Below are 27479 nucleotides of genomic sequence, written 5' to 3' on the forward strand. Positions count from 1 at the left end.
GAAGAGGTACGTGTGTCTGACCCTATCGAACGCCTTTGCTTGGTCAAGGGACAGAAAGGCACCCGTGACTCTTTTCTGCGTCGCATATTCAAAGACGTCTCGTGTGGCTGTAAGATTGGCAAACATAGACCGGCCAGGCACAGCACAAGCTTGGTGGGGAGCGATCAAGTCCGGCAAGAAAGTCCGCAGCCTGGAGTTGAGTATGGACGCCACGATCTTGTTGTCTACATTAAGTAGAGAGATCGGGCGCCATGACGACAGTTCGCGTGGTGCTGCACCATCCTTGAGAATGAGGGCAATGCGCCCTTCGCTGAATGAGTCAGGTTTCACATGCTTCTGAAGGACCAGGTTGACCATGGCCAGGAGCGGGGCACGCAGAACTTCAAAGAAAGCCGCATAAAAGCCAGCTGTTAGGCCGTCAGTGCCCGGAGCCGAGTTCGGCGGCATGGCTTGGATGGCAGCGCGGAGTTCTTCTTCCGATACTGCGCCGCGCAACACTATGCACTCGTCTTCGGCGAGCCGAGGCAGGCGCGAACACAGATTGGCCATGAGAGTTGCCTCGGGGGGTGGGCCACAAGACTCCGGTTCATGAAAAACGGCCTCGAAGTAGTCGTGGAACTCCGCTTCGATCTCGGTGGGGTCGGTGATCAGGCTGCCGTCAGGCCGTTGCACCTCTGAGATTCGAAGGGAGCCGGTACCTCGCGCCTCGTTCATGTCAATGTCTGGTGCGTCCCCCGATGCGACGCGTGCATCACGTGCGTTGCGCGCGTTTTCCCGGAAGAGACGGTCATGCTGAACTTGCAGCGAGTGGAGATAGTCGCGCATACAGGCCGTGAGGTGGTCCGCGCTCTGTACAATCCGCATGCGGCGGAGTAGCTCATTCATCGCTTTTGTGATGCGCTTCTTCCTCACGCTGCCTTCTTCCTGCAGGAACGCTCTCCATCTCGCCTTCAAGTCGTCCCAAACCGCGGGGCTGGTACAGGGGGTGGCCTCAATCGTCTCCTCCAGGAACGCTGATATTCTCAGGGCGCTCGTGCGGTCTTTGATGAGTGCTGGGTCGAGGCGCCAAGTTTCGTTTCCTGCATTAGGGCCGGGCGTCCCTCTCACCGTTGTAACCAACGGGAGGTGGTCAGTTCTGTCCGCCAGCCCGTTGGGGAGGGTGAGGACTTCGCACGACGCAAGAGAGCCGACGAGGCGCTCGGGGACGTAGGCTCGGTCAAGCCTGCTGGCCGTTGTCCGCGAGGTTCGAGTGGGGGCGAATTCATTTCCGTGCAGGTGAACCCACGCGTCCGTGAGCCGAAGGTGTCGGAGGATCTTCACCAGCTCTTTGGCGTGGTAGGTTGAACCGCCTTGACCTGGGCCCCGGACGTCTCTTGTGGAGTCCACGACGCAGTTGAAGTCCCCGAGAACCACGTGGGGTACGGGCTCCACCAGATTGTCGTGCAGCTCCTTAAAGAAGGTGTTAGTTTCTGATCTGGTCACCGGCGCATAAACGTTCACAAAGCGCACCTTGGACCCGTCGACGAAGACGTCGAGCACAAGCGTGCGCCCATTCGCCCCAAAAACACAATGCGACTTTCGCCGGAACCTGTCCGTGACGAACACGACACCAACGCCGCAAGCCCTCGCGGATGTTAAAGAAAAAAAGCCGTCAACTTGGCAGTTGCGCCTGAATAAGGTAACATCGAGCGGGGAGCGGAAGTTGGTCTCCTGCAGAAAGAGGAGGTCGATGCCCTTAGATCGGGCAAACGTCACTACAGCAGCTTGTTTGTTTCTGTCGCGAAAGCCGCGAATGTTTAATGTGGCGAATCGCAGCATGGCCATGATCCTTCAGAGTGAGCGCCGTGTCTCGCTCGGGGGGAGGAGGAAGGGTGAAGGGCAAGATAACAAGGCGAGTTGGGCATCAGCGGAGCGCGGACGAAGGGGAGCGAGGAGGGTGCTGCGCTAAAAAGGGGAAGGGGCCCAGCCAGGTGAGCCAACGGCAGAGGGTGAGGGGAAGCGGGAGAGCGGAAGGCAGCGAGGCCGTCGGAGCAGGCGCGCCGCTTCTTTCTTCAGGTAGCCTTCTCAGGACTTCGGCGGCGGCTCCCATTTGCCCCCACCAGCTTTTGTTCAAGCTTCTGGGACTTCGCGTGAGGCGGAGCATCGCTGTCGCTGCTTTGGCCCACCGTCCCTGATCTGCGCTGCCGGGCGTCCTTGCTCGCGGTCCTCTCGCTCCCATCCCGCCTGTCGTCGCCAGGGCGTCTTCGCGAGCGCGAGCGCGAGCGTGACCGCTGCTCGAGGCCAGAGTGCGGCTGGCCCGCCTTTACGTCAGATTTCCGGCTTGACCGTTTAGGTTGAGCGGGGGAAGGGCAAGTCGGGGGGGTGTCGTTGCGCTCGCCGTCCTCGGGCAGCACGTAGAACCCCTTGCTCTTAATGGGCAGTTCATCTTGAGCAGTGTCTCGGGGACGTGCCTCCAGGTCTTCAGAGGTGACTAGCGCTAACACGTTGGCCGGCGTTGGCAGGATAGGGGAAGGGGCCCTTTCCAGTTCAGTGACGTCATCGGCGGGCGCATTTTGTACTGGTGGCGAAAATGTGCGATCCACCTGGCCCGACGGGAGTGCCAGCGGTGAAGGAGGGGCGGACTGCGCGGAAGCAGTATCCGAGAAGCTGGTCTCTGTTTCGGAAGGCGCGGTGGTAACCTCCTCGCTCGTCTCGCTCTTCTCTCTCTCGCTGGCAGGTGAATCCGCCTCGCTGCTGCGTGTAGGCGAGTCAGTGTTCGTGGTGTCGTCGCTTCGCTCCCTCGCTGCCGTGTTGGGCTTGGTCTTAGGCGCAAGCACCTGGAGGCGCGATTGTGGCTTATCAGACCGGGGCGATAAAGAGCCACTAGGTGGGGCTAGGTTAGAGGCGTGGTCGGAAGTCGAGGGGAAACCGCGGGCGGCCGACGCGTAAGATCGCCTTCTGAAACATTCCCTCGTCCCGTGGTGACCCCCACAACGCTTACATTCGCTTGTACAGCCCTCAGTGTCGTGCCCGAAAGTTCCGCACCGTTTACAAAAAGGAGCGGAGCATGCTGTCGCCATGTGGCCCACTTCGCCGCAGCGTGCGCAAACTCGCCTCATACCGCGGTACTCGAACATTACGCGGTGCCCTGCGATAGTCGCGAAGTTTGGCACCGGTTTGCTCATCTCAATCTTTATAACCCTTACGCCGTTGAGCTTGTTTTGGCGTGTGGCCACAGTGGCGAACGATATGCCCCTCACTTTGCCGTACTGAGCAAGGGCGTTGCTAAGTACCTCGTCGGACAAGTAGGCGGGGTACCGGTAGGCATTTACGTACGTGACCGGCGGCCCTACGGCCTCAACCGGTACGTTTTCGCCGTTAACCCGGAACCCTTCCGCCACCATTAACCTTGTCGCCTGACTGGCGTTACGCGTACAGACGAGGAACCTAGCCCCGCCCATGTGCTGAAGGACAAACACACTATCTTCCCCAGATACAAGTTCTACCGCATCGATAAGGTCATCGATGGATACGTCGCCTTCGGGCGCTGTAAACATAAAGCAATTCTCCCTCACCGGGAGGTCGGACGTCGACGCCATTCTGGTGCGCGTTGCCGCTGGCTGCCAGGAAGGCGTGGCTGGTATAAACTGGTCTCGTGCAGGCTAGCTGCACACTGGTAGGACTGCGGCTTAGCCGAGACGGGGGCCGCACGGGTACAGGAGACGCCGGGTGGGTTGCAGGAGGACTCCGGGACGGCAGGCGAAGACCGGGGGCCTTGCTTCACCAGGCATAGGACGGGTGGGCGCCGGACAGGGAGGTCCGAAGCCCAGGGCGGCGGTCGCACGTGCGGGACGGCGATGCCGCGTAAGCTAACTTTGGCGACTTGAACCCCGGGGTCGACGTCAGCGGGACGTGACCCTGGGTCTCGCGCGAGGCGCAAAGAAACGGCTAGCTCGACAATTGGTCTAGCCAAAAGGCCGAGAAGCGATGCAATTCATTAGCACGTAATTAAAATCCATTCTTTCACACCTCGTACTTAGTTCTGGCCAAAAGCCGGGCAAACAGTAGCAAAGCAATTCCGACGTCCACCCATGCACAACCAGCATTGTGCACCGACAGCGGCAGCGCTGGCTTCACGGCATTGCTTTTATCCCCAGTCCGCTTGAAGTTTCTAGTTTCGCTTACAAACATGTTAAAACTGAAACCTTCTTTTTCCCAGAGGTCGAAGCCACGCGTGCTTGCTTGCATGCGTACTCTCTATGCGCCCATGACGTCACACCAAATGCTTGCCGGCGAACATTATCAGGCATGTCGCGAGAGATGCTACAGCACTTGTTTTAAAAACTGATGCATAGTGTACATGTCCAACTCGAGCACCAAAGTCTGGAAGGAAAAAAAAAAAAAAAATGATTGTGCAAAATGTGAATACGTCACCCATCCAACATGGCTTCTACGCCGGCTGCCCAAGCAACGCCTCTGCAACGACGCCCACAATCATCGGCAAAAAGGTGAAAAGGTGGTGCCTTTGGCTGCTTCAGCACGCTCAACATATGCCTTGCAAGTTCCGACGTGTCGGAACACCGCACCGAGGTCGACGAAGGTCCTGCCGTGAAAGGCAGACCCGGGAATGCGTGCGAAACGTCTACCGCGTGGGTTGGTTGTGAAGCCGGTGAATGAAGGATCATGTGGCAGAGGGTGACGGAACGTGAGTGTGCGACTTGCCGCTGCGATGTCGTTCAAGCGTTCAACGGGCCGGCAGGTTCTGTCTGTCGTGGTCGAAAACGTCCGAGTTTTGCTGATTCCGAGGGGTAGGAGTGCTATGGTGGCGTGTACGAGGCGCTGGTGCGGCGCTCCGTCGATCGTGCCGGACGGACATGAGGCGGCCGAAGGCGGTCGTCAAGTGGTCGCGGAAATCAGTGGAGAAGTACTCGCCTGCGCTTTTCGTCGAAGACTCGCGACAGACGGTCTTCGGGAGACACGGGTGGTTGCACAAATGCGACCGTGCGTCAACGTGCAGCCATATTCGTGGATTATTTCGCCCCATTACGATAGCTTCGTCACTGCGCTCGCTGGTGTTGCTTGTTTTTGTTGACCTTCACTTGTGGCTCACACCCACTGTGGGGGATTGGCTGGTTTGTTGTTCTGCTTCTTCGACTTCTACATACTCGGCTTAGTGAAGCTGTGAGGAGTGACGAGTGGGTACGGAGGCAAAGCGCGCCCGGGGCGTGATCTCACGCGTCCTGGGGTCCACGTCGCTTCAGGTACGTGCGTGGTGCGTCCGTACGTCTAGTGCGCAATTTCCTTGGAACTTCCAGCAACTGGCAATTCCATTGAGGTGAGCGTGCGAGGATGTTCGTTGTAATTAACGAGAGCCAACGGTGGATGAGCTGGTATGAGATGGTGTTCAGAAATGAAGTGTTTGATCAACAAGGCGATGCCCGCCGTGGTGGTCTGATGGCCGTAAGGTACTCGGCTGCTGACCCGCAGGTGGTGGGATCGAATCCCGGCCGCGGCGGCTGCATTTCCCTGTGCTCAGATTAGGGTGCACGTGAAAGAACCCCAGGTGGTCGAAATTTTCCCATAATCATATGGTGGTTTTGGGACGTCAAACCCCAAAGGTCAGTGGACATAGGAAAAGCACATCGGGGCTTTGCCGCTCCACCGTACAGCAGGTGTGTGCGGAGTGGGTCCTGTGGCGTTCTTTGCGATTTTAATTTGTGATGGGGAATAGTGTAGATGCGTAGACGTGGCGAGAGCACGCGTCTTCAGGTTCAGACGCCGCGTGAAGATGTGAAATAAAAATGCCTTCGCTTGCCACTGCAACTGTAAACAGAAACACCAACCAAACCCCATTTTCTAGAGGCTTTTTTATTTTTCGTTGCGAAACGGGTGAATTCGAAAAGCGGAAATAGCTTGGCACATACATACACACTTCTACACACATACATACATACACATCGCACATGCATACACATCGTATACACACTTCTAGCTTTCCTCCGAAACAGTAATGATAATTTCCTCAATAGTTTTATTAATATGAGTAGGAATGTTAAAAAAAATAAGAAACTTGAGTATGTACGTGTGAACATAACAAAATAAAAGAGACCCTCCATATATGAAATACACACGGAAACATTTATTTTCCCAGAGCAATCGTAAGTGTAAACACAGCTAGCGCACTCCCTGCACGCGAATACCGCGTCAGCCGGGGCGGCGTGCCGCCACCGTCTCGGACACTCGACGCACCCACGCCGTTTACCCCGGTATCATGGGTAAATCCGAACACTCCTTCTATCATTGAATTTATTGTCGAACTCACCCCGCAGGGGGTGAGTGGGCCGATCCCGGAGGTAGTGCAATACCGGGCCAACCCGTGGCGGAGGTGAAGCAAGCTTCAAGCACTCCGCCGCATCACAAAAATAAGTTTAATATCTTGGATCCAAATAGGATCCGTATCAGATATTAAGCTGATAAGAACAGATACTACATCAAAGAGAAGTTTATTCACTTCCAACTGAGTAAACAATCACATCATTATACGTACACAATACGCAGCCATATTTTGGCCGGATACAGTTCAAAAGGGGCGTAAATAAATACACATTCATTGACGTAAGAGACAAAACGCTTGATGAACTATATACACTATGTACAAACTTGCTATGCGCACATGCTTCTGTACGCCTGAATAAGCACTACACACACCACATATATACATGAATGGAACACACTAAGATATTTACATATTTACAGCGTTGCTTTCCCTTAGCTCTTGTAACAAAGAATTGAGGAAGAAAAGGAGGGGGGGGGGGGGTTAATGGCTTATCAGGGGGGCGTGAAGCTTGCCCTCTCTTACAAAAAAGAATTTGGTATGCCAGCGTCGGAGGAAGCACTCCTCGCCGCTGGCCTCGAGTTCGCCCGATAGGTGAGCCCATAACAGCCGCCTTATGCGCGAGACGGTCGGGAACGCGGCTCGCACAGGCTTCCTGCGCGCCTCTGCTAATGAGCGCCTTTGCCAGATAGCCAGCAATGTGTAAACAAGCACCAGTTGGGCAAAGGCACCCTTGTTGCGCTTGTGGTAAGGAGGGGGCCGGATACCAAAGGAATGGGCTACCATCCGCCACACGGGTTTCACCGAGATACACTGAAAAAGCGCGTGATCCTGCGTTTCCACTGCGCGGCAGTTAGGGCAGCGTGCATCTGGGACAATTCCAAATTTGTTGAGGCGTTCTCTGGTGGGGAGCACAGCCCAGGCCTTTTTCACCAGAAAGTCGTGTGCATCACGGGGGGTGCCGCAGCGAAGCGAGTTCAGTTCGCGCCTCGCGCGCTCAGCGCGTTTCCGGTCCGAGTCGCTCAACTGTTCCAGCGTGATAGCTTCGACGATGCGCGCTGGCGGGTCCTCGTCCACGTCGCCGTCAGGCACTTCTTTTTGCAACATGCGCCACGTCGCAGATGCCGTTTTATAGAAGGGCGCAGGCTCCTCCGCAAAGGGTCCGGTGTGACGGCCTGCATCCAACCAGTCATGCCTCACTCCGCTCCAGTACAGTAGTAAGTTGCGACCCAAGTAATCGCTCGCGCGCACGAGCATGCGGGCGGTTTTCAGGGCCAGGACCCTACTTACGGTCAGAACATGCGGGAGACCGAGACCCCCTTCAGACGTTGCCAGTTGCAGCATGTTTTGTTTCACCGGTGGCGGTTTCCCGTCCCACATGTATGCGTTTATGAGCTTAGACAGCTGGCTTACTGCTCTTGCGGGCATCACCGCCACTCGGCTCGCATGCGAGGCTAGGGCGCAAATGCTTGTCTTGACCGCTACGGCTTTCTCTCTAAGCGTCAGGCCTCGCAGGTCTGCGCGCTCTGACACTTGTTCAGCCCTTTCGAGGACTCGGGACCACGTCGAGGCCGCAACTCCTTCACAGGAAAAGTATATACCAAGGACCTTCACTGTGCTCACCGCCTCGTAGTTGCCGATCGCGTGCGCCGGGAAATGGCCGAATAGGAGTGCCTTGCACTTTCCCTCGTTCAACTGCGCTCCTGATGCGAGGGCGTAGGATGCAAAGACCTGGCGAAAACGGTCGAGGCTACTAGGGTCCCTGACAAAAAGGGAGATGTCGTCGGCGTACGCGAGCACTTTCAAGTCCGCTGATCCTGTGAGGGGGAGGCCTCGGATGTGCGCATCGCTGGCAAGAGACGAGAGTAGCGGCTCTATCGAGAGTACAAAGAGGGTCGGGCCGAGTGGGCACCCCTGCCTTATCCCTCTTGTGTATTGGAAGGTAGCTGTCGTGGAGCCATTTACCACTACGTGGCATCTGAGATCAGAGTACAGGAGCTCGATCACTTGTACAAAACCTGGCGGGAGGCCGAACTCTCGAAGCGTTTCGAACAGGTAAGTGTGCCTAACTCTGTCGAAAGCTTTTGCTTGATCGAGGGAAAGAAAGGCTCCCGTGACTCTTTTCTCAGATGCGTATTGAAAGACGTCTCTTGTGACAGTCAGATTGGCAAACATTGACCTGCCCGGGACTGCGCAGGCCTGATGCGGACCAATGATGTCTGGCAAAAAGGACTTAAGCCGACTGTTTAGAATTGAAGCGACGATCTTATAATCGACGTTGAGCAGCGTGATTGGACGCCACGACGACGGCGTGTTCCGCGGTGCACCCTCTTTCAGAATAAGGACTACGCGCCCCATGCCAAAAGAGGCAGGTTTCGCGTGTCCTTCAAGGACCGTGTTGACGACTGCCAGGAGCGGTTCCTTCAGGGTCTCAAAAAAAGTGGCATAGAAGCCCGCGGTGAGGCCGTCCGCGCCGGGGGCCGAGTTCGGTGGCATTTGCTCGATCGCGGCCCTCAACTCCTCTAACGTGGCTGCGCCACACATGGTCGAGCCCTGATCTTCTTCCAGGCACTTTAGGGATTTGTACAACTCCGACAGGCACGCTGGCACCGAGAGGGTCGTCGTGGGGTCCGGCTCGCGGAACGCTGACTCAAAGTGCTGCAAGAAAGTCGCCTCGATCTCGGTCGGGTCCTTCGTGAGCGTACCGTCGGGGCGCATGACTTCCACTATGCGTACCGAGCCGTTTCCGCGTACTTCGCGCGGGGCGGCCTCTGACTGTTCATCGGAGGCGGCCCGAGTCGCACATCTTTCGCCGTTAGCCGCCCGAAGTAGTCTTTCGTACTGCACCTTAAGGGAGGAGAGGTAATCTCGTGTACAGGTGGTGAGGATGTCCGCACTCTGAATGATACGCATTCTGCGCAGTATCTCATTCATCTCGGACGTCATGCGCTTTCTTCTTTCACTACCTTCTTCTTGGAGAAGAGCCTTCCATGCCGCCTTGAGGTCGTCCCAGGTAGTCGGTGTTATGCGGGAGGTCGCTCTGATCGAGGCCTCTATGCGTGCCTGGATCTGTGGAACGGACACTGGATCCTTCAGTAGTGCCGAATCCAGGCGCCACGACATATCATTCGATTTGGGGCCAGGCTTTGCACGGACTGTGGTTAACAGTGGCGCGTGGTCAGAGAGACGAGTCAAAGCAGATGGTAGCGGGAGCACCTCACACGCTGCTAGGGAGGGCAGTAGGAACTCTGGTAAGTAGGCACGGTCGAGCCGGCTAGCGGTGGCCTTTGACACTCGGGTGGGGCCGAAATCGTCGTCGTGGAGGACGACCCATGCGTCGGAAAGTCGCAGGCAGCGGAGCACCCTGATGAGTTCTTTTGCGTGGTAGGCTGAGCCACCGCGACCCGGTCCCCGGATATCCCTCGTAGCGTCTACCACACAGTTGAAGTCTCCCAGGACCACATGCGGGAGGGGGGCTAGCAGGAACTCTCCAAGCTCCCTGAAGAAGGGATTGGTCTCCGATCTCGTGACAGGCGCGTACACGTTGACGAACCGGACTTTCTGCCCATCGATGAAAATATCGACTATCAACGTGCGGCCATCGGCCCCGAACGCGCAATGAGCCTTTTGTCTAAACCTCCCGGAGACAAAGACGACCCCGACCCCGCAGGACTTAGCCCTCGTCAAGGAAAAAAAAGCTTCGACCTGGCACAGGCTACGGAAGTGCGCGACGTCGAGGGGGGAACGGAAATTCGCCTCCTGGACGAACAGCAGGTCAATATCTTGGGAGCGGGCAAACGAAATGACCGCGGTTTGCTTCGTTTTGTCGCGGAGTCCGCGCACATTCCAGGTAGCGAAGCGGAGTTGGTCAGTCATTCGAGGGAACTAGAGGGCGAGCGGGGGGGGGGGGGGGGGGGGGGGGGCATCAGTGTGCGGGAGGTGGAGCGCTCAGCGAGGGGGGAACAGCAAACGGCGCGCTCGCCTGTGCTGCCATCTGTGGCTAGGTAAACAAAACGCCTCGCTGGCTTTACGCCTGCGCTGCCATCTGTTGCGAGGTAATCAAAACGCCTCGCTGGCTTTAGGGGGCGGTTCCCCTTTGCCGGCGGTGCTCTGGGCTAGCTTCTGCGTCTTCGCCCTCGGGGGGGCGTCACTGTCACTGCTCCTGGCGTCCGGCCCGGTTCGCCGCTGCCGCGCCTCTCTGCTTGTGGCTCTCCCCCTCGGATCCTTCTTATCATCCTCTCCTTGCCGTCGGCGCGAGCGAGAGCGTGCCCGCTCATCACGGCCTGGCGCTGGCTGTGACGCAAGCGGGTCCGGTTTACGACTCAAGTGGGGCGGCGCGTGATCAAGGGGGAGCCGGGAGGTGGGCGGCAGGTTTGATTGAGCGCCGTGGCGGTGGCGGTCATCCGGAAGCTCGTAGTACCCGCGGCTCACGATGGGCAGGTCGTCTCGTGTGGGGTCTTTAATGCCGTCATCTAAGTCCTGAGCGGACACTGGGGCGAGCATATTCACCGGCGCTTTTGAGATGGAGAGGGGAAGCTCATCCCTGTCAGTTGTTGCGGCAGTGTCTGAAGTGCTGTGACAGCCATCCTGGCCCGACAGGGGGGCGGACGGTGTAGAAGGAGCCGAGGGTGTCGAGACGGTTTCGAGGTCACTCGACTCTGTTTCTGATGACGTGGCGGCGGTGTCGTCATTCCTCTCGGGCCTCTCTTCCTCGTTGGCGGGTGAATTTGTCACAGGGACACTTGCGAGCAAGCTACTGTCCGTATCATGGTCTCGGCTGGGGGAAGCTGTCGGCGGCGTGCGAGCCGCGGTCCTGGGCGTCAAGACTTGCATGCGCGAGTGGAGTACGCCTGGCCTGGGTGCTGAGGGGCCGCTCGACTGCGCTAAGTTCGGCTCAAGGTTTGTCACTGAGGGGAAACCGCGTGCGGCGGACGCGTAGGTGCGCCTCCTAAAACAATCTCTCGTCCCGTGTTGCCCCCCACAACGCTTGCATTCGGCTGAGCAGCCCTCAGTGTCGTGCCCGAAAATTCCACATCGTTTGCAGTAAGGTGCGGAGCACGCGGTCGCCATATGGCCCACCTCGCTGCATCGTGCGCACACCCGCCTCATGCCTCGGTATTCGAACATGACACGGTGCCCCGCAATGGTCGCAAAGTTGGGCACCGGTTTGCTCATTTCGATTTTAACGACCCTGACGCCGTTTAACTTATTTTGACGGGAGGCCACAGTAGCAAACGAAATGCCCCGCACCTTACCATACTGCGCCAGGGCGTTGCCAAGTATCTCGTCGGGCATATAGGCTGGGTACCGGTAGGCGTTTACATACGTGACCGGCGGCCCTACGGCCTCAACCGGTACGCTTATGCCATTCACCCGGAAACCCTCAGCCACCATTAACTTAGTTGCCTGACTGGCGTTACGGGTGCATACGAGAAACTTGGCACCGCCCATATGCTGCAACACGAACACACTATCATCGCCTGCAACTACTTCGACTGCATCGATCAAGTCATCAAGAGAAACGTCGCCATCCGGCGCCGTAAACAGGAAACAGTTTTCTCTCACAGGTAAATCGGATGTGGCCGCCATTCTGAGGGCGTTGTCGCCGGTGGAAGGGGGCGTGACTGGTGGAAACTTGTGTCGTGCAGGCGCGCTGCACACTGGTAGTAGCGGCTCAGCCGAGGCGGGCGCCGCGCAGGATCAGGAGGCGGCCGGTAGGCAGCAGGGGGGCTCCGGGACGGCGGGCGTGGACCGGGGACCTTGCTCCTTCCGGCATGGAACAGGCGGGCACCGGGCGGGAAGGCCCGAAACCCAGGGGCAGCGGTCGCACGTCGGAGACGGCAACGCCACGCAGGCTATTCTTGGAGGCTTGAACCCCGGGGATGACGTCAGCGTGACGTGACCCCGGGTCCGACGTAGTGACTCGCGCGAGGCAACTGCTTACACGACCCTTGATCTTAGCCAAAAGGCCGAGAAGCGATGCAATTCATTAGCACGTAATTAAAATCCATTCTTTCACACCTCGTACTTAGTTCTGGCCAAAAGCCGGGCAAACAGTAGCAAAGCAATTCCGACGTCCACCCATGCACAACCAGCATTGTGCACCGACAGCGGCAGCGCTGGCTTCACGGCATTGCTTTTATCCCCAGTCCGCTTGAAGTTTCTAGTTTCGCTTACAAACATGTTAAAACTGAAACCTTCTTTTTCCCAGAGGTCGAAGCCACGCGTGCTTGCTTGCATGCGTACTCTCTATGCGCCCATGACGTCACACCAAATGCTTGCCGGCGAACATTATCAGGCATGTCGCGAGGGATGCTACAGCACTTGTTTTAAAAACTGATGCATAGTGTACATGTCCAACTCGAGCACCAAAATCTAAAAGGAAAAAAAAAAAAAATGACTGTGCAAAATGTGAATACGTCACCTATCCAACATGGCTTCTACGCCGGCTGCCCAAGCAACGCCTCTGCAACGACGCCCACAATCATCGGCAAAAAGGTGGTGCCTTTGGCTGCTTCAGCACGCACAACATATGCCTTGCAAGTTCCGACGTGGCGGAACACCGCACCGAGGTCGACGAAGGTCCTGCCGTGAAAGGCAGACCCGGGAATGCGTGCGAAACGTCTACCGCGTGGGTTGTGAAGCCGGTGAATGAAGGATCATGTGGCAGAGGGTGACGGAACGTGAGTGTGCGACTTGCCGCTGCGATGTCGTTCAAGCGTTCAACGGGCCGGCAGGTTCTGTCTGTCGTGGTCGAAAACGTCCGAGTTTTGCTGATTCCGAGGGGTAGGAGTGCTATGGTGGCGTGTACGAGGCGCTGGTGCGGCGCTCCGTCGATCGTGCCGGACGGACATGAGGCGGCCGAAGGCGGTCGTCAAGTGGTCGCGGAAATCAGTGGAGAAGTACTCGCCTGCGCTTTTCGTCGAAGACTCGCGACAGACGGTCTTCGGGAGACACGGGTGGTTGCACAAATGCGACCGTGCGTCAACGTGCAGCCATATTCGTGGATTATTTCGCCCCATTACGATAGCTTCGTCACTGCGCTCGCTGGTGTTGCTTGTTTTTGTTGACCTTCACTTGTGGCTCACACCCACTGTGGGGGATTGGCTGGTTTGTTGTTCTGCTTCTTCGACTTCTACATACTCGGCTTAGTGAAGCTGTGAGGAGTGACGAGTGGGTACGGAGGCAAAGCGCGCCCGGGGCGTGATCTCACGCGTCCTGGGGTCCACGTCGCTTCAGGTACGTGCGTGGTGCGTCCGTACGTCTAGTGCGCAATTTTCTTGGAACTTCCAGCAACTGGCAATTCCATTGAGGTGAGCGTGCGAGGATGTTCGTTGTAATTAACGAGAGCCAACGGTGGATGAGCTGGTATGAGATGGTGTTCAGAAATGAAGTGTTTGATCAACAAGGCGATGCCCGCCGTGGTGGTCTGATGGCCGTAAGGTACTCGGCTGCTGCCCCGCAGGTGGTGGGATCGAATCCCGGCCGCGGCGGCTGCATTTCCCTGTGCTCAGATTAGGGTGCACGTGAAAGAACCCCAGGTGGTCGAAATTTTCCCATAATCATATGGTGGTTTTGGGACGTCAAACCCCAAAGGTCAGTGGACATAGGAAAAGCACATCGGGGCTTTGCCGCTCCACCGTACAGCAGGTGTGTGCGGAGTGGGTCCTGTGGCGTTCTTTGCGATTTTAATTTGTGATGGGGAATAGTGTAGATGCGTAGACGTGGCGAGAGCACGCGTCTTCAGGTTCAGACGCCGCGTGAAGATGTGAAATAAAAATGCCTTCGCTTGCCACTGCAACTGTAAACAGAAACACCAACCAAACCCCATTTTCTAGAGGCTTTTTTTATTTTTCGTTGCGAAACGGGTGAATTCGAAAAGCGGAAATAGCTTGGCACATACATACACACTTCTACACACATACATACATACACATCGCACATGCATACACATCGTATACACACTTCTAGCTTTCCTCCGAAACAGTAATGATAATTTCCTCAATAGTTTTATTAATATGAGTAGGAATGTTGAAAAAAATAAGAAACTTGAGTATGTACGTGTGAACATAACAAAATAAAAGAGACCCTCCATATATGAAATACACACGGAAACATTTATTTTCCCAGAGCAATCGTAAGTGTAAACACAGCTAGCGCACTCCCTGCACGCGAATACCGCGTCAGCCGGGGCGCGGTATTCGGGGCACCGTCTCGGACACTCGACGCACCCACGCCGTTTACCCCGGTATCATGGGTAAATCCGAACACTCCTTCTATCATTGAATTTATTGTCGAACTCACCCCGCAGGGGGTGAGTGGGCCGATCCCGGAGGTAGTGCAATACCGGGCCAACCCGTGGCGGAGGTGAAGCAAGCTTCAAGCACTCCGCCGCATCACAAAAATAAGTTTAATATCTTGGATCCAAATAGGATCCGTATCAGATATTAAGCTGATAAGAACAGATACTACACTTTGATCTTAGCCAAAAGGCCGAGAAGCGATGCAATTCATTAGCACGTAATTAAAATCCATTCTTTCACACCTCGTACTTAGTTCTGGCCAAAAGCCGGGCAAACAGTAGCAAAGCAATTCCGACGTCCACCCATGCACAACCAGCATTGTGCACCGACAGCGGCAGCGCTGGCTTCACGGCATTGCTTTTATCCCCAGTCCGCTTGAAGTTTCTAGTTTCGCTTACAAACATGTTAAAACTGAAACCTTCTTTTTCCCAGAGGTCGAAGCCACGCGTGCTTGCTTGCATGCGTACTCTCTATGCGCCCATGACGTCACACCAAATGCTTGCCGGCGAACATTATCAGGCATGTCGCGAGGGATGCTACAGCACTTGTTTTAAAAACTGATGCATAGTGTACATGTCCAACTCGAGCACCAAAATCTAAAAGGAAAAAAAAAAAAAATGACTGTGCAAAATGTGAATACGTCACCTATCCAACATGGCTTCTACGCCGGCTGCCCAAGCAACGCCTCTGCAACGACGCCCACAATCATCGGCAAAAAGGTGGTGCCTTTGGCTGCTTCAGCACGCACAACATATGCCTTGCAAGTTCCGACGTGGCGGAACACCGCACCGAGGTCGACGAAGGTCCTGCCGTGAAAGGCAGACCCGGGAATGCGTGCGAAACGTCTACCGCGTGGGTTGTGAAGCCGGTGAATGAAGGATCATGTGGCAGAGGGTGACGGAACGTGAGTGTGCGACTTGCCGCTGCGATGTCGTTCAAGCGTTCAACGGGCCGGCAGGTTCTGTCTGTCGTGGTCGAAAACGTCCGAGTTTTGCTGATTCCGAGGGGTAGGAGTGCTATGGTGGCGTGTACGAGGCGCTGGTGCGGCGCTCCGTCGATCGTGCCGGACGGACATGAGGCGGCCGAAGGCGGTCGTCAAGTGGTCGCGGAAATCAGTGGAGAAGTACTCGCCTGCGCTTTTCGTCGAAGACTCGCGACAGACGGTCTTCGGGAGACACGGGTGGTTGCACAAATGCGACCGTGCGTCAACGTGCAGCCATATTCGTGGATTATTTCGCCCCATTACGATAGCTTCGTCACTGCGCTCGCTGGTGTTGCTTGTTTTTGTTGACCTTCACTTGTGGCTCACACCCACTGTGGGGGATTGGCTGGTTTGTTGTTCTGCTTCTTCGACTTCTACATACTCGGCTTAGTGAAGCTGTGAGGAGTGACGAGTGGGTACGGAGGCAAAGCGCGCCCGGGGCGTGATCTCACGCGTCCTGGGGTCCACGTCGCTTCAGGTACGTGCGTGGTGCGTCCGTACGTCTAGTGCGCAATTTTCTTGGAACTTCCAGCAACTGGCAATTCCATTGAGGTGAGCGTGCGAGGATGTTCGTTGTAATTAACGAGAGCCAACGGTGGATGAGCTGGTATGAGATGGTGTTCAGAAATGAAGTGTTTGATCAACAAGGCGATGCCCGCCGTGGTGGTCTGATGGCCGTAAGGTACTCGGCTGCTGCCCCGCAGGTGGTGGGATCGAATCCCGGCCGCGGCGGCTGCATTTCCCTGTGCTCAGATTAGGGTGCACGTGAAAGAACCCCAGGTGGTCGAAATTTTCCCATAATCATATGGTGGTTTTGGGACGTCAAACCCCAAAGGTCAGTGGACATAGGAAAAGCACATCGGGGCTTTGCCGCTCCACCGTACAGCAGGTGTGTGCGGAGTGGGTCCTGTGGCGTTCTTTGCGATTTTAATTTGTGATGGGGAATAGTGTAGATGCGTAGACGTGGCGAGAGCACGCGTCTTCAGGTTCAGACGCCGCGTGAAGATGTGAAATAAAAATGCCTTCGCTTGCCACTGCAACTGTAAACAGAAACACCAACCAAACCCCATTTTCTAGAGGCTTTTTTTATTTTTCGTTGCGAAACGGGTGAATTCGAAAAGCGGAAATAGCTTGGCACATACATACACACTTCTACACACATACATACATACACATCGCACATGCATACACATCGTATACACACTTCTAGCTTTCCTCCGAAACAGTAATGATAATTTCCTCAATAGTTTTATTAATATGAGTAGGAATGTTGAAAAAAATAAGAAACTTGAGTATGTACGTGTGAACATAACAAAATAAAAGAGACCCTCCATATATGAAATACACACGGAAACATTTATTTTCCCAGAGCAATCGTAAGTGTAAACACAGCTAGCGCACTCCCTGCACGCGAATACCGCGTCAGCCGGGGCGCGGTATTCGGGGCACCGTCTCGGACACTCGACGCACCCACGCCGTTTACCCCGGTATCATGGGTAAATCCGAACACTCCTTCTATCATTGAATTTATTGTCGAACTCACCCCGCAGGGGGTGAGTGGGCCGATCCCGGAGGTAGTGCAATACCGGGCCAACCCGTGGCGGAGGTGAAGCAAGCTTCAAGCACTCCGCCGCATCACAAAAATAAGTTTAATATCTTGGATCCAAATAGGATCCGTATCAGATATTAAGCTGATAAGAACAGATACTACATCAAAGAGAAGTTTATTCACTTCCAACTGAGTAAACAATCACATCATTATACGTACACAATACGCAGCCATATTTTGGCCGGATACAGTTCAAAAGGGGCGTAAATAAATACACATTCATTGCGACGTCCACCCATGCACAACCAGCATTGTGCACCGACAGCGGCAGCGCTGGCTTCACGGCATTGCTTTTATCCCCAGTCCGCTTGAAGTTTCTAGTTTCGCTTACAAACATGTTAAAACTGAAACCTTCTTTTTCCCAGAGGTCGAAGCCACGCGTGCTTGCTTGCATGCGTACTCTCTATGCGCCCATGACGTCACACCAAATGCTTGCCGGCGAACATTATCAGGCATGTCGCGAGGGATGCTACAGCACTTGTTTTAAAAACTGATGCATAGTGTACATGTCCAACTCGAGCACCAAAATCTAAAAGGAAAAAAAAAAAAAAATGACTGTGCAAAATGTGAATACGTCACCTATCCAACATGGCTTCTACGCCGGCTGCCCAAGCAACGCCTCTGCAACGACGCCCACAATCATCGGCAAAAAGGTGGTGCCTTTGGCTGCTTCAGCACGCACAACATATGCCTTGCAAGTTCCGACGTGGCGGAACACCGCACCGAGGTCGACGAAGGTCCTGCCGTGAAAGGCAGACCCGGGAATGCGTGCGAAACGTCTACCGCGTGGGTTGTGAAGCCGGTGAATGAAGGATCATGTGGCAGAGGGTGACGGAACGTGAGTGTGCGACTTGCCGCTGCGATGTCGTTCAAGCGTTCAACGGGCCGGCAGGTTCTGTCTGTCGTGGTCGAAAACGTCCGAGTTTTGCTGATTCCGAGGGGTAGGAGTGCTATGGTGGCGTGTACGAGGCGCTGGTGCGGCGCTCCGTCGATCGTGCCGGACGGACATGAGGCGGCCGAAGGCGGTCGTCAAGTGGTCGCGGAAATCAGTGGAGAAGTACTCGCCTGCGCTTTTCGTCGAAGACTCGCGACAGACGGTCTTCGGGAGACACGGGTGGTTGCACAAATGCGACCGTGCGTCAACGTGCAGCCATATTCGTGGATTATTTCGCCCCATTACGATAGCTTCGTCACTGCGCTCGCTGGTGTTGCTTGTTTTTGTTGACCTTCACTTGTGGCTCACACCCACTGTGGGGGATTGGCTGGTTTGTTGTTCTGCTTCTTCGACTTCTACATACTCGGCTTAGTGAAGCTGTGAGGAGTGACGAGTGGGTACGGAGGCAAAGCGCGCCCGGGGCGTGATCTCACGCGTCCTGGGGTCCACGTCGCTTCAGGTACGTGCGTGGTGCGTCCGTACGTCTAGTGCGCAATTTTCTTGGAACTTCCAGCAACTGGCAATTCCATTGAGGTGAGCGTGCGAGGATGTTCGTTGTAATTAACGAGAGCCAACGGTGGATGAGCTGGTATGAGATGGTGTTCAGAAATGAAGTGTTTGATCAACAAGGCGATGCCCGCCGTGGTGGTCTGATGGCCGTAAGGTACTCGGCTGCTGCCCCGCAGGTGGTGGGATCGAATCCCGGCCGCGGCGGCTGCATTTCCCTGTGCTCAGATTAGGGTGCACGTGAAAGAACCCCAGGTGGTCGAAATTTTCCCATAATCATATGGTGGTTTTGGGACGTCAAACCCCAAAGGTCAGTGGACATAGGAAAAGCACATCGGGGCTTTGCCGCTCCACCGTACAGCAGGTGTGTGCGGAGTGGGTCCTGTGGCGTTCTTTGCGATTTTAATTTGTGATGGGGAATAGTGTAGATGCGTAGACGTGGCGAGAGCACGCGTCTTCAGGTTCAGACGCCGCGTGAAGATGTGAAATAAAAATGCCTTCGCTTGCCACTGCAACTGTAAACAGAAACACCAACCAAACCCCATTTTCTAGAGGCTTTTTTTATTTTCGTTGCGAAACGGGTGAATTCGAAAAGCGGAAATAGCTTGGCACATACATACACACTTCTACACACATACATACATACACATCGCACATGCATACACATCGTATACACACTTCTAGCTTTCCTCCGAAACAGTAATGATAATTTCCTCAATAGTTTTATTAATATGAGTAGGAATGTTGAAAAAAATAAGAAACTTGAGTATGTACGTGTGAACATAACAAAATAAAAGAGACCCTCCATATATGAAATACACACGGAAACATTTATTTTCCCAGAGCAATCGTAAGTGTAAACACAGCTAGCGCACTCCCTGCACGCGAATACCGCGTCAGCCGGGGCGCGGTATTCGGGGCACCGTCTCGGACACTCGACGCACCCACGCCGTTTACCCCGGTATCATGGGTAAATCCGAACACTCCTTCTATCATTGAATTTATTGTCGAACTCACCCCGCAGGGGGTGAGTGGGCCGATCCCGGAGGTAGTGCAATACCGGGCCAACCCGTGGCGGAGGTGAAGCAAGCTTCAAGCACTCCGCCGCATCACAAAAATAAGTTTAATATCTTGGATCCAAATAGGATCCGTATCAGATATTAAGCTGATAAGAACAGATACTACATCAAAGAGAAGTTTATTCACTTCCAACTGAGTAAACAATCACATCATTATACGTACACAATACGCAGCCATATTTTGGCCGGATACAGTTCAAAAGGGGCGTAAATAAATACACATTCATTGACGTAAGAGACAAAACGCTTGATGAACTATATACACTATGTACAAACTTGCTATGCGCACATGCTTCTGTACGCCTGAATAAGCACTACACACACCACATATATACATGAATGGAACACACTAAGATATTTACATATTTACAGCGTTGCTTTCCCTTAGCTCTTGTAACAAAGAATTGAGGAAGAAAAGGAGGGGGGGGGGGGGTTAATGGCTTATCAGGGGGGCGTGAAGCTTGCCCTCTCTTACAAAAAAGAATTTGGTATGCCAGCGTCGGAGGAAGCACTCCTCGCCGCTGGCCTCGAGTTCGCCCGATAGGTGAGCCCATAACAGCCGCCTTATGCGCGAGACGGTCGGGAACGCGGCTCGCACAGGCTTCCTGCGCGCCTCTGCTAATGAGCGCCTTTGCCAGATAGCCAGCAATGTGTAAACAAGCACCAGTTGGGCAAAGGCACCCTTGTTGCGCTTGTGGTAAGGAGGGGGCCGGATACCAAAGGAATGGGCTACCATCCGCCACACGGGTTTCACCGAGATACACTGAAAAAGCGCGTGATCCTGCGTTTCCACTGCGCGGCAGTTAGGGCAGCGTGCATCTGGGACAATTCCAAATTTGTTGAGGCGTTCTCTGGTGGGGAGCACAGCCCAGGCCTTTTTCACCAGAAAGTCGTGTGCATCACGGGGGGTGCCGCAGCGAAGCGAGTTCAGTTCGCGCCTCGCGCGCTCAGCGCGTTTCCGGTCCGAGTCGCTCAACTGTTCCAGCGTGATAGCTTCGACGATGCGCGCTGGCGGGTCCTCGTCCACGTCGCCGTCAGGCACTTCTTTTTGCAACATGCGCCACGTCGCAGATGCCGTTTTATAGAAGGGCGCAGGCTCCTCCGCAAAGGGTCCGGTGTGACGGCCTGCATCCAACCAGTCATGCCTCACTCCGCTCCAGTACAGTAGTAAGTTGCGACCCAAGTAATCGCTCGCGCGCACGAGCATGCGGGCGGTTTTCAGGGCCAGGACCCTACTTACGGTCAGAACATGCGGGAGACCGAGACCCCCTTCAGACGTTGCCAGTTGCAGCATGTTTTGTTTCACCGGTGGCGGTTTCCCGTCCCACATGTATGCGTTTATGAGCTTAGACAGCTGGCTTACTGCTCTTGCGGGCATCACCGCCACTCGGCTCGCATGCGAGGCTAGGGCGCAAATGCTTGTCTTGACCGCTACGGCTTTCTCTCTAAGCGTCAGGCCTCGCAGGTCTGCGCGCTCTGACACTTGTTCAGCCCTTTCGAGGACTCGGGACCACGTCGAGGCCGCAACTCCTTCACAGGAAAAGTATATACCAAGGACCTTCACTGTGCTCACCGCCTCGTAGTTGCCGATCGCGTGCGCCGGGAAATGGCCGAATAGGAGTGCCTTGCACTTTCCCTCGTTCAACTGCGCTCCTGATGCGAGGGCGTAGGATGCAAAGACCTGGCGAAAACGGTCGAGGCTACTAGGGTCCCTGACAAAAAGGGAGATGTCGTCGGCGTACGCGAGCACTTTCAAGTCCGCTGATCCTGTGAGGGGGAGGCCTCGGATGTGCGCATCGCTGGCAAGAGACGAGAGTAGCGGCTCTATCGAGAGTACAAAGAGGGTCGGGCCGAGTGGGCACCCCTGCCTTATCCCTCTTGTGTATTGGAAGGTAGCTGTCGTGGAGCCATTTACCACTACGTGGCATCTGAGATCAGAGTACAGGAGCTCGATCACTTGTACAAAACCTGGCGGGAGGCCGAACTCTCGAAGCGTTTCGAACAGGTAAGTGTGCCTAACTCTGTCGAAAGCTTTTGCTTGATCGAGGGAAAGAAAGGCTCCCGTGACTCTTTTCTCAGATGCGTATTGAAAGACGTCTCTTGTGACAGTCAGATTGGCAAACATTGACCTGCCCGGGACTGCGCAGGCCTGATGCGGACCAATGATGTCTGGCAAAAAGGACTTAAGCCGACTGTTTAGAATTGAAGCGACGATCTTATAATCGACGTTGAGCAGCGTGATTGGACGCCACGACGACGGCGTGTTCCGCGGTGCACCCTCTTTCAGAATAAGGACTACGCGCCCCATGCCAAAAGAGGCAGGTTTCGCGTGTCCTTCAAGGACCGTGTTGACGACTGCCAGGAGCGGTTCCTTCAGGGTCTCAAAAAAAGTGGCATAGAAGCCCGCGGTGAGGCCGTCCGCGCCGGGGGCCGAGTTCGGTGGCATTTGCTCGATCGCGGCCCTCAACTCCTCTAACGTGGCTGCGCCACACATGGTCGAGCCCTGATCTTCTTCCAGGCACTTTAGGGATTTGTACAACTCCGACAGGCACGCTGGCACCGAGAGGGTCGTCGTGGGGTCCGGCTCGCGGAACGCTGACTCAAAGTGCTGCAAGAAAGTCGCCTCGATCTCGGTCGGGTCCTTCGTGAGCGTACCGTCGGGGCGCATGACTTCCACTATGCGTACCGAGCCGTTTCCGCGTACTTCGCGCGGGGCGGCCTCTGACTGTTCATCGGAGGCGGCCCGAGTCGCACATCTTTCGCCGTTAGCCGCCCGAAGTAGTCTTTCGTACTGCACCTTAAGGGAGGAGAGGTAATCTCGTGTACAGGTGGTGAGGATGTCCGCACTCTGAATGATACGCATTCTGCGCAGTATCTCATTCATCTCGGACGTCATGCGCTTTCTTCTTTCACTACCTTCTTCTTGGAGAAGAGCCTTCCATGCCGCCTTGAGGTCGTCCCAGGTAGTCGGTGTTATGCGGGAGGTCGCTCTGATCGAGGCCTCTATGCGTGCCTGGATCTGTGGAACGGACACTGGATCCTTCAGTAGTGCCGAATCCAGGCGCCACGACATATCATTCGATTTGGGGCCAGGCTTTGCACGGACTGTGGTTAACAGTGGCGCGTGGTCAGAGAGACGAGTCAAAGCAGATGGTAGCGGGAGCACCTCACACGCTGCTAGGGAGGGCAGTAGGAACTCTGGTAAGTAGGCACGGTCGAGCCGGCTAGCGGTGGCCTTTGACACTCGGGTGGGGCCGAAATCGTCGTCGTGGAGGACGACCCATGCGTCGGAAAGTCGCAGGCAGCGGAGCACCCTGATGAGTTCTTTTGCGTGGTAGGCTGAGCCACCGCGACCCGGTCCCCGGATATCCCTCGTAGCGTCTACCACACAGTTGAAGTCTCCCAGGACCACATGCGGGAGGGGGGCTAGCAGGAACTCTCCAAGCTCCCTGAAGAAGGGATTGGTCTCCGATCTCGTGACAGGCGCGTACACGTTGACGAACCGGACTTTCTGCCCATCGATGAAAATATCGACTATCAACGTGCGGCCATCGGCCCCGAACGCGCAATGAGCCTTTTGTCTAAACCTCCCGGAGACAAAGACGACCCCGACCCCGCAGGACTTAGCCCTCGTCAAGGAAAAAAAAGCTTCGACCTGGCACAGGCTACGGAAGTGCGCGACGTCGAGGGGGGAACGGAAATTCGCCTCCTGGACGAACAGCAGGTCAATATCTTGGGAGCGGGCAAACGAAATGACCGCGGTTTGCTTCGTTTTGTCGCGGAGTCCGCGCACATTCCAGGTAGCGAAGCGGAGTTGGTCAGTCATTCGAGGGAACTAGAGGGCGAGCGGGGGGGGGGGGGGGGGGGGGGGGGGCATCAGTGTGCGGGAGGTGGAGCGCTCAGCGAGGGGGGAACAGCAAACGGCGCGCTCGCCTGTGCTGCCATCTGTGGCTAGGTAAACAAAACGCCTCGCTGGCTTTACGCCTGCGCTGCCATCTGTTGCGAGGTAATCAAAACGCCTCGCTGGCTTTAGGGGGCGGTTCCCCTTTGCCGGCGGTGCTCTGGGCTAGCTTCTGCGTCTTCGCCCTCGGGGGGGCGTCACTGTCACTGCTCCTGGCGTCCGGCCCGGTTCGCCGCTGCCGCGCCTCTCTGCTTGTGGCTCTCCCCCTCGGATCCTTCTTATCATCCTCTCCTTGCCGTCGGCGCGAGCGAGAGCGTGCCCGCTCATCACGGCCTGGCGCTGGCTGTGACGCAAGCGGGTCCGGTTTACGACTCAAGTGGGGCGGCGCGTGATCAAGGGGGAGCCGGGAGGTGGGCGGCAGGTTTGATTGAGCGCCGTGGCGGTGGCGGTCATCCGGAAGCTCGTAGTACCCGCGGCTCACGATGGGCAGGTCGTCTCGTGTGGGGTCTTTAATGCCGTCATCTAAGTCCTGAGCGGACACTGGGGCGAGCATATTCACCGGCGCTTTTGAGATGGAGAGGGGAAGCTCATCCCTGTCAGTTGTTGCGGCAGTGTCTGAAGTGCTGTGACAGCCATCCTGGCCCGACAGGGGGGCGGACGGTGTAGAAGGAGCCGAGGGTGTCGAGACGGTTTCGAGGTCACTCGACTCTGTTTCTGATGACGTGGCGGCGGTGTCGTCATTCCTCTCGGGCCTCTCTTCCTCGTTGGCGGGTGAATTTGTCACAGGGACACTTGCGAGCAAGCTACTGTCCGTATCATGGTCTCGGCTGGGGGAAGCTGTCGGCGGCGTGCGAGCCGCGGTCCTGGGCGTCAAGACTTGCATGCGCGAGTGGAGTACGCCTGGCCTGGGTGCTGAGGGGCCGCTCGACTGCGCTAAGTTCGGCTCAAGGTTTGTCACTGAGGGGAAACCGCGTGCGGCGGACGCGTAGGTGCGCCTCCTAAAACAATCTCTCGTCCCGTGTTGCCCCCCACAACGCTTGCATTCGGCTGAGCAGCCCTCAGTGTCGTGCCCGAAAATTCCACATCGTTTGCAGTAAGGTGCGGAGCACGCGGTCGCCATATGGCCCACCTCGCTGCATCGTGCGCACACCCGCCTCATGCCTCGGTATTCGAACATGACACGGTGCCCCGCAATGGTCGCAAAGTTGGGCACCGGTTTGCTCATTTCGATTTTAACGACCCTGACGCCGTTTAACTTATTTTGACGGGAGGCCACAGTAGCAAACGAAATGCCCCGCACCTTACCATACTGCGCCAGGGCGTTGCCAAGTATCTCGTCGGGCATATAGGCTGGGTACCGGTAGGCGTTTACATACGTGACCGGCGGCCCTACGGCCTCAACCGGTACGCTTATGCCATTCACCCGGAAACCCTCAGCCACCATTAACTTAGTTGCCTGACTGGCGTTACGGGTGCATACGAGAAACTTGGCACCGCCCATATGCTGCAACACGAACACACTATCATCGCCTGCAACTACTTCGACTGCATCGATCAAGTCATCAAGAGAAACGTCGCCATCCGGCGCCGTAAACAGGAAACAGTTTTCTCTCACAGGTAAATCGGATGTGGCCGCCATTCTGAGGGCGTTGTCGCCGGTGGAAGGGGGCGTGACTGGTGGAAACTTGTGTCGTGCAGGCGCGCTGCACACTGGTAGTAGCGGCTCAGCCGAGGCGGGCGCCGCGCAGGATCAGGAGGCGGCCGGTAGGCAGCAGGGGGGCTCCGGGACGGCGGGCGTGGACCGGGGACCTTGCTCCTTCCGGCATGGAACAGGCGGGCACCGGGCGGGAAGGCCCGAAACCCAGGGGCAGCGGTCGCACGTCGGAGACGGCAACGCCACGCAGGCTATTCTTGGAGGCTTGAACCCCGGGGATGACGTCAGCGTGACGTGACCCCGGGTCCGACGTAGTGACTCGCGCGAGGCAACTGCTTACACGACCCTTGATCTTAGCCAAAAGGCCGAGAAGCGATGCAATTCATTAGCACGTAATTAAAATCCATTCTTTCACACCTCGTACTTAGTTCTGGCCAAAAGCCGGGCAAACAGTAGCAAAGCAATTCCGACGTCCACCCATGCACAACCAGCATTGTGCACCGACAGCGGCAGCGCTGGCTTCACGGCATTGCTTTTATCCCCAGTCCGCTTGAAGTTTCTAGTTTCGCTTACAAACATGTTAAAACTGAAACCTTCTTTTTCCCAGAGGTCGAAGCCACGCGTGCTTGCTTGCATGCGTACTCTCTATGCGCCCATGACGTCACACCAAATGCTTGCCGGCGAACATTATCAGGCATGTCGCGAGGGATGCTACAGCACTTGTTTTAAAAACTGATGCATAGTGTACATGTCCAACTCGAGCACCAAAATCTAAAAGGAAAAAAAAAAATGACTGTGCAAAATGTGAATACGTCACCTATCCAACATGGCTTCTACGCCGGCTGCCCAAGCCATGACCTACTACACTCCTGACCTGCCCAGAGAGCACCTCTTCCAGCGCCCACGTTCTAGTTCATACCTTCTGCCGCTAGGGCCGTCACCTACGAGCGGCGTGGCGCTAGGCAGCACCTGTTCGCTGACGTCACCTTCACTCTTTGTAGTCAAATTTTAACCAACAAAGCACTCGTAGTGCGAATTTATGATCCACAATTTAGAAATATCCAGAAATAATAATACTAAAAGACATTCAGAATTTTTTTTGCAATAAAATGCACGCGACAACGCATAGGCTGTCCAAAATCATGTAAATCCACGGGTTTCCACGTTTGTCAACCAGTGTGCTATAAATTCTTAAGCGCACTGAACAGCTTACTTGACCAGCAATGTATGGGAAGAAATAGTCACATATATGCCGACAGTTCACCACAGAAAGCAGGCATTCTTATACCAGCGCCTACAAAACAACCGTAAAGAAGCAGACGAACAGGTTATAGGTAGCGCCACCTACGGCGAGCGATTGAACGAGAGCGGGGACACGCGCTCCCATAGGAACCCCGCTATCTGAACAGGTCAGGAGTGTAGTAGGTCATGGCCCAAGCAACGCCTCTGCAACGACGCCCACAATCATCGGCAAAAAGGTGGTGCCTTTGGCTGCTTCAGCACGCACAACATATGCCTTGCAAGTTCCGACGTGGCGGAACACCGCACCGAGGTCGACGAAGGTCCTGCCGTGAAAGGCAGACCCGGGAATGCGTGCGAAACGTCTACCGCGTGGGTTGTGAAGCCGGTGAATGAAGGATCATGTGGCAGAGGGTGACGGAACGTGAGTGTGCGACTTGCCGCTGCGATGTCGTTCAAGCGTTCAACGGGCCGGCAGGTTCTGTCTGTCGTGGTCGAAAACGTCCGAGTTTTGCTGATTCCGAGGGGTAGGAGTGCTATGGTGGCGTGTACGAGGCGCTGGTGCGGCGCTCCGTCGATCGTGCCGGACGGACATGAGGCGGCCGAAGGCGGTCGTCAAGTGGTCGCGGAAATCAGTGGAGAAGTACTCGCCTGCGCTTTTCGTCGAAGACTCGCGACAGACGGTCTTCGGGAGACACGGGTGGTTGCACAAATGCGACCGTGCGTCAACGTGCAGCCATATTCGTGGATTATTTCGCCCCATTACGATAGCTTCGTCACTGCGCTCGCTGGTGTTGCTTGTTTTTGTTGACCTTCACTTGTGGCTCACACCCACTGTGGGGGATTGGCTGGTTTGTTGTTCTGCTTCTTCGACTTCTACATACTCGGCTTAGTGAAGCTGTGAGGAGTGACGAGTGGGTACGGAGGCAAAGCGCGCCCGGGGCGTGATCTCACGCGT

General features: G+C 55.6%; 1 non-coding gene and 3 pseudogenes across 1 annotated transcript; all 4 read right to left on the reverse strand.

Annotated features, from left to right (window-relative positions):
* Positions 1-6310: 6310 nt before the first annotated feature.
* Positions 6311-6485, reverse strand: LOC119168814 (U2 spliceosomal RNA; annotated as a pseudogene).
* An 8141-nt stretch (positions 6486-14626) lies between these two features.
* Positions 14627-14818, reverse strand: LOC142791541 (U2 spliceosomal RNA). The gene has a single exon (XR_012890287.1). It is a non-coding gene; the product is annotated as a U2 spliceosomal RNA (small nuclear RNA).
* A 2332-nt stretch (positions 14819-17150) lies between these two features.
* On the reverse strand, positions 17151-17325 carry LOC142791462 (U2 spliceosomal RNA; annotated as a pseudogene).
* Positions 17326-19674: 2349 nt separating this feature from the next.
* Positions 19675-19849, reverse strand: LOC142791463 (U2 spliceosomal RNA; annotated as a pseudogene).
* Between the last annotated feature and the right edge of the window lie 7630 nt (positions 19850-27479).

Source organism: Rhipicephalus microplus, unplaced genomic scaffold (genome assembly GCF_043290135.1).
Source record: "Rhipicephalus microplus isolate Deutch F79 unplaced genomic scaffold, USDA_Rmic scaffold_168, whole genome shotgun sequence".
NCBI lineage: Eukaryota > Metazoa > Arthropoda > Arachnida > Ixodida > Ixodidae > Rhipicephalus > Rhipicephalus microplus.